The sequence below is a fragment of the Salmo trutta genome, chromosome 9 (assembly GCF_901001165.1).
Source record: "Salmo trutta chromosome 9, fSalTru1.1, whole genome shotgun sequence".
NCBI lineage: Eukaryota > Metazoa > Chordata > Actinopteri > Salmoniformes > Salmonidae > Salmo > Salmo trutta.
Window position 1 is genome coordinate 4,084,558 of NC_042965.1, and position 13,340 is coordinate 4,097,897.

Genomic DNA, 13,340 nt, shown 5'->3' on the forward strand with positions numbered 1-13,340 from the left:
GGAGGAGGGGTGCAACCCAAGGTGACACACTTCATGACTGGCCCAAAGTTTGCCGTGTGATTTAGACATTTTTATCAAGCTCCTGGAAGGATCCGGCCAAGACACGGCCCGAAGGACCAGGATTGGCTGAGGTGAGTGAGCAGGGGGAGTGGGGTGTGGTGGTGGTGGTGGTGGTGGGGGGGCAGTCTCTCCCTGCCAGATGGATTGTGGGTAAACTCTGGGATCCCGTGCCAGAATCCAGGATTCTACAGATGAACCTTTCCATAAAGCCCTACCTTCCCGGTAGCTCTCCACAGCGCTGCTCTCTCTGTAGAAATTCTTTAGCATCAACACAGCAAAGTGTTTCTTTCACCTCATAAGGGTGACAAACACAAAAGGAACATACTTCACATGGACAAGTCAGTGCCATAGGATTTGACGAGGACTCTCACTATTGGGAGTTTAGACAGTAAGAACAGTACAATATCCCCTTGACATACACACTGGTAATCTGGTGTATGCGTCAATGTGTATGTGCGTGTTTATGTATGCGTGTGTGTGTACGTGTGGCTCCAGGAACTCATTACCAGGAAACAAATCTATGCATGACATTGGTTTATTCCAGCCTGTTTTATCATCGGCTGGGGACTTCATTTTATCTGAATAAGCAAAGAGAAAAACACATTCAGACACAAACATAAACGCATTCAAACCCTGCATACACACCCTTACGTATGTCTTTGGACAGTGAAGCTAAAATGTTTAATTTGCCTCTATACTCCAGCATTTAGGATTTGAGGCGACGGTACAGAATGTCACCTTTTATTTGAGGGTATTTTAATACATATCTGTTTACCATTTAGAAACGAATGCACTTTATGTATCTAATCCCACCCATTTGAATGTGTCATAAGTATTTGGACAAATTCGCTTACACTGTATTACATTTTGTCAAAAGTTTAGTATTTGGTCCTATATCTTAGCGCGCAATGACTACATTAAGCTCGTGACTCTACAAACTTGTTAGATGCATTTGCAGTTTGTCTTGGTTGTGTTTCGAATTATGTTGTGCCCAATAGAAATGAATGTTAAATAATGCATTGGGTAATTTAGTACATAATAATAGAATAGGTTTCTTAACACTTCAACATTAGTGTGGATGCTACCACGAATACGGTAACCATAACTGAATCGTGAATAATGACGAGTGAGAAAGTTAGAGGCATAAAAATCATACCGTCCCAGAAATGCTAACCTCCCCTGTTATTGGTAAGGCTGATAGGGTAGCATCATTATTCATGATTCATTCATGATTATCCTTAATCATGGGAGCATCCACATTAATGTAGTGTTCAGAAACATATTCTATTCTTATTTACAATTAAAGTGACTCCAGAGTTACACGATACATTATTTACCATTCAATTAAATTACGGACAACCAATTCCGAAACACAACCAAAACAAACTGCAAATGCATCGAACAAGTTTGAAAAGTCACAAACTTGGTGGTGTCATTGTGTGCTAGGAATATGGGACCAAATACTAAACTTTTGACAAACCTGAATACACTATAAGTGCATTTGTCCAAATACTTATGACAACTTAAAATGGGGGGACTACATAAAGTGCATTCATTTCTAAATGGTAAAACAGATTTGTATTGAAAATACCCTCAAATAAAAGGTGACATTCTGTACTGTCGCCTCATATAAAACATTTGATCTCAAATCCAAAATGCTGGAGTATAGAGACAAATGAAATGTTTTCGCTTCACTGTCCAAAGACATACGTGTATGATTAAGGCCAAATCACGCTATAACAAACATAACCTACACAAAAGAATGATTGAGAGAACATTTTCTGTAAGTGTGTGTGTTTGTATACCCATGCTTCTGTGCGTGGGGGTGTGTGTGTATGTATGTCCATGTGTTCACGCCAGCTTTCCGGCGAACCTGGCTCTTTTGACATGGCTGATGAAGATATCAGAGTAAAGGCAGGAGCTGAATGTAGAGGAGGACTTTGTGGCACGAAGGCAGCACACTTTGAAGCTAGATCTGCACAGAACAGCCAAGGGAATTCTCTACCTCTACATCTCTCTCTACCTCTACACTCGCCACTTCTTTCCCTGCTCTTTCTCCGACAGACCTGAAAGAAAGTTGCTTTTCCAACCTTCACACAAAAGGGACTTTTTCATTTAGCCAACAAGCTCAAGAACTGGCAACCCAGCCCCCCGCCCCCCGCCCCGAAGTGATCCATTTTGAATGTTTGTCGGAGAGACGGTGGTGGTTGGGGCCCCCCTGGGAGGGCGAGGTGAGATGCTAGGGTTTCTGACTTCGTAAACAGACCTTGGTATAGAGACCTGGCTCAAAGCTAAACATCATTCACTCACGCTGCTTGCACACTGACACAGAATTAAATACAGCAATATGGATGCAAACAGTGAATACAAACACACAGGCATAATGTAGTACATTCATTTTTGTACACAGAATAGACACTTACAGATGTAGGATCTTAATTTGAGCCAGTTTCCTACAGCAGCAAAATAATCCTGCAGCAATGGACATTTTTGTAGGGGTTGATACACTTTTCATTAAGGCAAATCAAGTCTGACATTTCAAAGTGGAAATGACAAACTTTAGATGACTTTTTAAAACTCAAATACACTACATGTTTGCATTTCCTGCTGGGCAGGAAAATTCTCAGCTGCAAAAGAGTGATCAAATTAAGATCCTACATCTGTATGCCTTCCCGCCCACACCCACATACACACAATGGACAATAAGGTGGTTCCAACATGGCTCATGACATGGCAGGTGACATTAAACAAAAGGGACACCCTCTCATTCCAGGGAGCGCTAACTCGCCACTTCCTGCCACACCGCGTTTTGTTTTCTCCCTTCATGGATTTTTCCGGCGCGGTGGCTGGGGCATGCATTGCCGAGAGCCCATTTCCTGCGCCCCGCCTGCCGTAATTGCGCCGCGAGACGGCCAGGCTGGCGGTGACATCGGTGGTGAAAACAAGCAGAAAATCTAACTGTTCCATATCAAGGAATATTTTGACTCCGGCTAATGTGACTTAAATACCTTGTTCCACAGTCGAGTAGGCTGGCACCTGCTGCATGGGAGCCAGCCAATTACAGGACACGTACTGTCTCTCATTTTCTGATTCAATTAGCATGCTTCAGAGCTTTCCAGTCTAATTGCAAACTACTTCACAGTTACCTCTCTGATTAATCGCTGCCCATCTGCAAGCCATCGCAAAACTTGGTGGAACAAATGTGTGTGTTTTAGAATGCAGCGAGCTCAGCGAATCAGAGACGGATGGGCGGGCGGCCGGGCCTGAGGCTTGGCGGCTGGTTGGTGGAGGAAGTGCTTCTCTGTCTCTCCACCCTCCTCCCCGACCGCGCTGTTGGTGCAAACTGCGGGCTTGGTTCAGCAGGGCGGTGGCGTTCTGACATCACTGAGGGGAGATTAAGAGGAGTGACGGTCCAGCACTAGCAACTGCGGCGTTAGACAACAGCTTTCACAGACATGGAGCTAGCTGGATAGGCAGAGAATAAGGGGAGGGTGTGTTTCTATGTGCGGGGGTGTGTGGTGAGGAACAGCACTGAGGTCAAAGGTCAGGGTGGAGAGTTTCGACCTGCTCCTCCAGTGAGGGCCAAGGCCTGGGAGATCAAAGAGCAGGGCCACTTAGACAGTAACAGGCTCCTGAGTCCTGATAAACACGCTGCTATCTCTCTCTGTCTCCCAGGCCTGCCATAGCACAGCGCCCCTCACCTCTCCAACCTCCACCAATCAATAGCACACTGTTTGTCTCTGTTGCCAGTGTTTATGGAGACCTTTCCAGCATGCAGAGCGGAGCCGAGAGGAGGACACCTAATGTACTGGGGAGCATGAGGTTATCACAGCCGCGGACCTCGCTCGCTGTAGAGGGCTTCACTTTCACAGGCAGGGCACTGTGCCGAGATCACCTACAATTCCCCTCTCTGTTCTCCACCGTACCTCTATTGACAAATCGGAGACCAAGGTCACCCCAGTGTTTACATAGCCTTTAGCCCACATTACATCAGCCACCGCCACACTGTGCGAGGCCGCACCGCACGGCCAATGCCAGTAAATCACCTGGCAACTCTCCCTGCCGCCCACCCTCCTAGAGAGACAACAGAGGTGGTCTGGGACAACAGCCATCAGGGTGGCTAACCTGTGTCCTCCACCTCCACAACTCAGCCCCCCCCCCCGCCGCTCCAAATCCATTCTCTGTTCTGTACAGGCCATGCAGCGCGCGGCACGCCAACACAACGGTAAGCATAATGCATATTGTTGCCTGGCTCCTGATAATGATGTATAACCCGGTGGCTGCAGAAGAATATAATACCGATATGTCAGGTCTCTTATTTGGCCACAATTTGCATGGTTATAATAGCTTATCGACTGGCTCAAGGTTGAGCGGGGCCAGAGCAGGCCCACTGTAATGACTGAGTGCGCGCCGCGGGTTTATTTCAAGCTCTCCCGGCTCAGTTGGCCCGGCCCTTTCGTCAATACCCAATCTTGATCCCTCTACGTCCCCCCCCTCCTATGAAACCCCGCACCTATAATGTCACCCCCCCCCCACCCCGCCCGCCAACTCCCCTTTTTAAATGATTCCTGTATCATACAAACATTTCCCATGGAGATCAATACAGGTGCCATTCATTAGGCTCCCCAAAAACTGCTCGTCTGCAAACACACACTCATATTAGAAATATCGACCCCCCCTGGGTTACCGACACTCTGATTGACTTGTCTTTCTCTGTGAGAAGCTCTAATAACCAAAACAAACTTTTGAAATTACAATTATGGATCTGTTTGAAGAATGAAAAAAAAAAAATAGAAAAACATGCTCTGAAACAGCCTATATTTGAGAACGTGGTTTAGAAAACACAAATATGACATTCATAAGAGAAATACACCATGTTGTTATACATACAACATAAATACCCATTTAAGTTCAATATAAGTCGTTCAGACTGGAATCAGGTAGCTACTGCAAGGCGCTGCAGTCTTCGGGCATGTTAGTAACCATTAAAATAGTACCAATGTTACATCACAGGTAAACATGATGTGGTACAGTCATGAGCAAAGCAGCCTAGTCGTAATCATGTTAGGTAAGTTGATTGCTATTCCACTTCCCAGTCTACTCTCTTCTGATGCTGGTTGAAACCACGACATACAGATTAGCTATGTAACAAGGCTGAACCACCTCTAGTATTTTTTACTTAACACTTTTATGTTTCTTAAAACTGCACTGTTGGTTAAGGGCTTGTAAGTAAGCATTTCACTTTAAGGTCTAAACCGGTTGAATTCGGCGCATGTGACAAATACAATTTGATTTGACTTGATTCAACGACAGGCTATTTAACATGTAAAACTCTTATTTAACTGTGTGTATAGTTGTGTACATACACTGAGTGTACAAAACATTAGGAACACCTTCCTAATATTGAGTTGCAACCTCTTTTGCCCTCAGAACAGCCGCAATTTGTCGGGGCATGGACTCTACATGGTGTCGAAAGCGTTCCACAGGGATGCTGGCCCATGTTGACTCCAATGCTTCCCACAGTTGTGTCAAGTTGGCTGGATGTTCATTGGCTGGTGGACCATTCTTGATACACACGGGAAACTGTTGAGCGTGAAAAACCCAGCAGCATTGCAGTTCTCGACACACTCAAACCGGTGCGCCTGGCACATACTACCATACCCCGTTCACATATTTTGCCTTTTCCATTCACAATCCATGTCTCAATTATCTCAAGACTTAAAAATCATTCTTTAACCTGTCTCCTCCCCTTCATCTACACTGATTGAAGTGGATTTAACAGGCGACATCAATAAGGGATCATAGCTTTCACCTGGATTCACCTAGTCAGTCTTTGTCATGGAAAGAGCAGGTGTTCCTAATGTTTTGTACACTCAGTGTATGTTTCATTCATGTATCTAATGTGATGCGTTGATCACAGATCCACCCCTATCTCCTGTTTAATGTGAACTGGGAGAAACAGCAGGGGCCAATTTAGCTAGCCCTGCTGGGTTACCCCCTGAACCGAAACAGACACTCACTCACGCGCACACACACAAACAGAAACTAGAGAATCTCCATCTTAACATATGTTTGATGGTGATTCTACAGAGCCACACACACACACCACACACACACACACGTCCACAAATACTAAGCACCAGAGAAGAAGAGCCCTCTACCCTCCCTGTGAATCATGCTATTAACTCACCATAGGATGTCAGTTGGAATAACCACAGTGCTAGGCAGCCCGCGCAGCCACCGCCCTCCTCCTAGCTAGGAGATGAAACTGATCAATTCCATGCAGGAAGTGGTTAAAAAAATGATTATTACCTGACCTTTGACTATCTAACAAAACAATTCACACTATCTGTGACCTTACACTTCTTCAAATGGGAGAGTATTGATTGTCTGTGCTTTGCAGACTAACATCTTGGCCAGCATGTCTGGGACAGGCTACAAAGAGAGGAGAGACAGAGAGGAGAGAGCTACAGCCATAGCAATTAAAGAAAGATAGCGGGAGGTGGCTAACAGCATGCTCCTTCTAAAGACTGGCTGGCTGACTGGCTGGGCCAAGACCTCCCTCCTCTCCTCCTCGGTATCAATCGCCACAGGATTCCTGCTGACATGGACCTGGGAGGTGAACGTGAGTGTGAGTGTGCGTGTAAAGCACATAGTATTGTTAACTCAAAAAACGACTGTAGTATGTCTGAGTGATGTAAAGCTCTTCGTACAGTTACCGTGAGTAACAGGGACTAACGTGTTCTCTCTGGCTCTCCTCCTCTCACTCAGAACAGACTTCATAACAGCAGCAGCAGCGGAGGCGGGATCTGTCCTTCCATCCAAGCCACTCCACCGGGTTAGAGTCGAGGGCAATCGCGGTAGGTAGGAAAAAGGTGTGCGTCCCAGATGGCACCCTATTCCATACGTAGTGCACTACAAAAGTAGTGCACCACGTCGGGCATGTGGTGTCATTTGGGACCCAGGCAAAGTCTCAATGTCAGGAGAAGTCAGTGGGTTTGTCAAGAGGAACTCTTCACTCCCATCTCATTTTCCCTCTCTCACACGGCTAAAAGGCTTTGTTACTGTACCACTTAGGGGTCTCACTGAGTTGGAAGTAGAGGCCATTACAAGCTGTAATAGCCTAGGTGGATTTCTAAATGACCAATGAGAAAGTGTTTGGACTATTTCCCGAAGCATTGTGCTACTGATTTGAAAGAAATACAACATTTCTTATTAAAGTACTACGTGTTGAAGTATTGAGTGCAAAATTACCAATATGTGGGTTTGTATATTTTCCACAGCTAGATAATCACAGAGGAAAGTAAGATGACTAATGGCGCAATGACAAAGAGAGAGAGAAAAATGAAGCAATTAGTTTTTTCTCTTCTTCTTCAGAATTACAGGAAATTCATGACTTGAGTTGGTGAAACACAAAAACATCCATATGAAGAGGATGCTTTGTAGTGAAGCTGAGGGGGGAGAGGGAGAGGTATCTTAAGGAGAGTGGTCGGCCAGGCAGGGACTCATTTGGCTCTCGGTGTGTCCGTCTTTGACAAATCAATTCCCAAACGCTGCCTTATAAAGCTATTTCCAAAAAGGGGGAGGGAGCGGGAGAAGAAAAGAGAAATCAAAGGTTTGCTGGGAATGAGCTAGGAGTGGTCCTCAGTCGAGGGGTCACAGTGAAGCTGGGGCAGCCTTGCCTACTGTGGGCACTGAGCTGGAACTAAGTGTGATGCTGAGGCGCCAGGGCCTGGAAACAAGCCAAGCCCCAACTGGCCACTCCCTCTCTTTCTTTCCCTCACTCAGCCTAACATTTTCATTAAGATAGGGAGGCCAGGGAGGGAGGGGGGGAGAGAGAGAGGGAGGGAGGGAGGGATCGAGAGCAAAAGAGAGAAGGGAGATGAACTCTGACAGCCATGTTACCCCAAATAATGCACTCAATCCTATTTCAACACCCCTAGAGAGGTGATGTAGGGAGGGTCGCGCCATAGGCGGGCGTGGTGTGTGAGGGGGGTACGGACCACCTTCGACGGGGCGTGGAGGACAGACAAAGAGGCCTATGAGCTAGGCCAGATTGCTGTGAGTGAGCTGGGCGTCACTCTGCCTCCCTGCACACACACACACACACACACACACACACACACACACACACACACACACACACACACACACACACACACACACACACAATCTGCTGACACCAACACATGACAGAGCAAATAGGGGGATGATCTAAAAATAATAAAATCATGTTTCAGGAAAGGGCAGGGTGAGGGGCTTTAAGAGGGAGCTTAGCGGGTCACGGAGGTCAAACGTACAATGCAGCATTATAATGTATCTAGTTTGGGTGCTAGGTTTAGATGAATCCTCTGAAAACAAAGTGGAGGATGAAAGTCAATAGATGCGATGGGCTGAAGAATATGACAAAACAAGCAATTAAAAGAGTAGTTACCCGGACTGAGCTTTGGAGTGAATTGACTACCATTGATCTGTATAGCTGATAATATGGTAGGGCAGTGGTCACCAACTGGTCGATCGCGACCAAGGCATTCCTAGTCGACCGCCAAACATTTCTATAAAAAGACAACAACAATAAAGCCTTGCGTTGCTATACTGAATTTATTTGTCTCGCGGTGTTGACAGTAGGTGCACTCCATTTCATGTTTCTGAAGGTAGAGACCCTGCCTTTCCGGCGGGCCCAGAGAGCAAACCACATCAAATTTTATTGGTCACATACACATGGTTAGCAGATGTTATTGCGAGTGTAGCGGAATGCTTATGCTTCTAGATCCGACAGTGCAGCAGTATCTAACAGGTAATATCTAACAATTCCACAACAAAACCTAATACACACAATCTAGTAAAGGAATGGGATGAGAATATATTAGTATAAAATATATGGATGAGCAGTGACAGAGCGGCTAAGAAGCAATAGATAGTAAAGAATAGATAGTGAAGGATACAGTATACAGTATATACATGGGGCGGCAGGTAGCCTAGTGGTTAGAGCATTGGGCCAGTAACCGAAAGGTTGTTAGATTGAATCCCCGAGCTGACAAGGTAAAAATCTGTCGTTCTGCCCCTGAACAAAACCCACTGTTCCTAGGCCGTCATTGTAAATAAGAATTTCTTCTTAACTGACTTGCCTACTTAAATAAAGGTTAAATAAAAATGAAATGAGTAATGCGAGATATGTAAACATTCTAGAAGTGGCAATATTAAAATGACTAGTGTTTCATTTATTAAAGTGGCCAATGATATCAAGTCTGTAGGTAGGCAGCCACCTCTCTGTGCTAGTGGTGGCTGTTAAATCTGATGACCTTGAGATAGATTGAAAAACAGCTTCTATCTGTCCCAGCTCTGATGCACCTGTACTGCCCTCACCTTCTGGATGGAAGCAGGGTGAACAGGTAGTGGCTCAGGTGTTGTTTTCTTTATTGTATTTATTTCACCTTTATTTAAACAGGTAGGCCAGTTGAGAACAAGTTCTCATTTACAACTGCGACCTGGCCAAGGTAAAGCAAAGCAGTGCGACAAAAACAACACATAAACAAACGTACAGTCAATAACACTATACAAAAATCTATGTACAGTGGGTGCAAATGTAGAAGAGTAGGGAGGTATGGCAATAAATAGTCCATAGAGGCAAAATAATTACAATTTAGCATTAACAATGGAGTGATAGATGTGCAGATGATGATGTGCAAGTAGAGATACTGGGGTGCAAAAGATCAAGAGGATAAATAACAATATGGGGATGAGGTAGCTGGTTGTGCTATTTACAGATTGGCTGTGTACAGGTACAGTGATTGGTAAGCTGTTCTGACAGCTGATGCTTAAAATTAGAGAGGGAGATAAGACTCCACCTTCAGTGATTTTTGCAATTCATTCCAGTCATTGGCAGCAGAGAACGGGAAGGAAAGGCGGCCAAAGGAAGTGTTGGCTTTGGGGATGACCAGTGAAATATAACTGCTGGAGCGTGTGCTACAGGTGGATGTTGCTATGGTGAACAGCGAGCTGAGATAAGGCAGGTGGCACTGTGATAGACTACATCCAATTTGCTGAGCAGAGTGTTGGAGGCTATTTTGTAAATGACATCGCCGAAGTTAAGGATCAGCAGCATGTTTGACAGCATGAGTGAAGGAGGCTTTGTTGTGAAATAGGAAGCCGATTATAGATTTAATTTTGGATTGGAGATGCTTAATGTGAGTCTGGAAGGAGAGTTTACAGTCTAACCAGAAACCTAGGTATTTGTAGTTGTCCACATATTCTAAGTCAGAACCATCCAAAGTAGTGATGGTATTGAAGCTCGTATGGAGGTTTGTTAACACAGTGTCCAAAGAAAGGCCAGAGGTATACAGAATGGTGTCGTCTGTGTAGAGGTGGATCAGAGAATCACCAGCAGCAAGAACGACATCATTGATGTATCCAGAGAAAAGAGTCGGCCCGAGAATTGAACCCTGTGGCACCCCCATAGAGACTGCCAGAGGTCCGGACAACAGGCCCTCCGATTTGACACACTGAACTCTATCTGAGAAGTAGTTGGTGAACCAGGCGAGGCAGTCAATTGAGAAACCAAGGCTATTGAGTCAGCCGATAAGAATGTGGTGATTGACAGAGTCGAAAGCCTTGGCCAGGTCGATCAAGACGGCTGCACTGTACTGTCTTTTATCGATGGCGGTTATGATATCGTTTAGGACCTTGAGAGTTGCACCCATGATCAGCTCGGAAACCAGACTGCATAGTGGAGAAGGTACGGTGGGATTCGAAATGGTCGGTGATCTGTTTGTTCACTTGGGTTTCGAAGATTTTAGAAAGGCAGGGCAAGCTGGATATAGGTCTATAACAGTTTGGGTCTAGTGTCTCCTCCTTTGAAGAGGGGGATGACCGCGGCAGCTTTCCAATATTTAGGGATCTCAGACGATACAAAAGAGAGGTTTAACAGGCTAGTAATAGGGGTTGCAACAATTTCAGCGATAATTTTAGAATGAGGGTCCAGATTGTTTCTGCAGAGGATGCTGAACTGTTGGCCGGGGTAGGGGTAGCCAGGTGGAAAGCATGGCCAGCCGTAGAAAAATGCTTATTGAAATGATCGATTATCGTAGATTTATCGGTGATGACAGTGTTTCCTAGCCTCAGTGCAGTGGGCAGCTGGGAGGAGGTGCTCTTATTCTCCATGGACTTTACAGTGTCCCAGAACTTTTTGGAATTTGTGCTACAGGATGCAAATATCTGTTTGAAAAAGCTAGCCTTAGCTTCCCTAACTGACTGAGTATATTGGTTCCTGACTTCCCTGAAAAGTTGCGTATCGCGAGGGCTATTCGATGCTAATGCAGAACACCACAGGATGTTTTTGTGCTGGTCAAGGGCAGTCAAGTCTGGGGTGAACCAAGGGCTATATCTGTTCTTAGTTCTACATTTTTAGAATGGGGCATGCTTATTTAAGATGGTGAGGAAAGCACTTATAAAGAGCAACCAGGCATCCTCTACTGACGGGATTAGGTCAAAATCCTTCCAGGATACTCGGGCCAGGTCGATTAGAAGTGTTTTAGGGAGCGTTTGACAGTGATGAGGGGTGGTCGTTTGACTGTGCACCCATTACGCAAGCAGGCAATGAGGCAGTGATCGCTGAGATCCTGGTTGAAGACAGCAGAGGTGTATTTGGAGGGCAAGTTCGTCAGGATGATATCTATGAGTTTAGCTCACCTAACAGTACAAACTCTGAAGATTGCCCCCGATCTATCAATTCACATATGATGTCCATGGCACAGCTGGCGGCTGAAGGGGTCTATAACAAGTGGCAACGGTGAGAGACTTGTTTCTGGAAAGGTGGATTTTTAAAAGTAGAAGCTCGAATTGTTTGTGCACGGACCTGTATAGTATGACAGAACTCTGCAGGCTATCTCTGCAGTAGATTGCAACTCCGCCCCCTTTGGCAGGTCTATCTTGTTGGAAGATGTTATAGTTTGGGATGGAAATGTCTGGATTTTTGGTGGCCTTCCTAAGCCATGATTCAGACACGGCTAGGACATCTGGGTTGGCGGATTGTGCTAAAGCAGTGAATAAAACAAACTTAGGGAGGAGGCTTCTAATGTTAACTTGCATGAAACCAAGGCTTTTACGGTTACAGAAGTCAACAAATGAGAACACCTGGGGAATGGGAGTGGTGCTGAGGGCTGCAGGGCCTGAGTTAACCTCTACATCACCAGAGAAACAGAGGAGGAGTAGGATAAGGGTAAGGCTAATGGCTATAAGAACTGGTCGTCTAGACCGTTTGTAACAGAGACGAAAAAGGAGCAGATTTCTGAGCGCAGAAGTATAGATTCAAGGCATAATGTACAGACAAGGGTACGGTAGGATGTGAGTAAAGTGGAGGTAAACCTAGGCATTGAGTGGCAATGAGAGAGGTTTTGTCTCTAGAGGCACCAGTTAAGCCAGGTAAGGTCACCGCATTTGTGGGGGGTGGAACAAAAGGGCATATCTAAGGCATATTGGGCAGGGCTGGGGGCTACAGTGAAATAAGACAATAATCACTAACCAAAACAGCAATAGACAAGGTATATTGACATTAGGGAGAGGCATGTGTAGCAGAGTGATCATAGGGTCCAATGAGTAGCACTAGATGAGTCGGGAGCCAATTCAGTAGTTGCTGCTATGCTAGGCGAGCTGGAAACACGGCGATTCAGACAGCTAGCGGACCAGGGATAGCAGGTGGGCATCCGGCGACGTCGCAATGGAAGAGCCTGTTGGGTTAACCCTAACCCAACAGGCTACGTAACCACCTCGGATGGTTACGTAGGCAGACCTGTCATGATGGATCGGCGGGGCTCTGTGTCGGCAGTAAAGGGTCCAGGCCATTTGGCAAAAGAGGTATTGTAGCCCAAGAATTGGCTGGTGGACCTCTTTGGCTAGCCAGGCCTAGCTCGAGATGGGCCTAGCTCCAGGCTAACTGGTGCTTGCTTTGGGACAGAGACTTTAGCCAGGAGTAGACACTCGGATAGCAGCTAGCTAGCTGCTATGGTCCGGTGTAAAGGGTCAGAGGTTTCGGTAGGAATCCTGAGATGTGGTAGAGAAAAAGCAGTCCGATATTGTCTGGGTTGATATTGGCGCTGTGCAGACAGGCAGGAATTGACCTGGTTGAGGCTGGCAGATGTGCGAGTCAACAGTGAGGACTGCTAGCAGTGGCTAACTGACTACTAGCTAGTTAGCTGGCAAGCTTCTGATGAGGGTCCGGTCTAAAGTATAAAAATAGCAGATCTGTACCACATTGGGTGAGGCGGGTTGCAGGAGAGTATATT

General features: G+C 45.8%; 1 protein-coding gene across 4 annotated transcripts in view; it reads right to left on the reverse strand.

Moving 5' to 3' along the window:
* arb2a (ARB2 cotranscriptional regulator A) overlaps positions 1-13,340 on the reverse strand; it is a 198,225-nt gene that overhangs the window by 32,081 nt on the left and 152,804 nt on the right. Inside the window, exon 12 of one of the 4 annotated variants that reach the window (XM_029762147.1) lies at positions 2,885-3,444. The exons of the other annotated variants lie outside the window; for them this stretch is intronic. The gene's annotated coding sequence lies outside the window, so the exon portion shown is untranslated. Of the gene's footprint in view, positions 1-2,884; positions 3,445-13,340 lie in introns of those variants that run through there. 4 annotated transcript variants of the gene reach the window in all.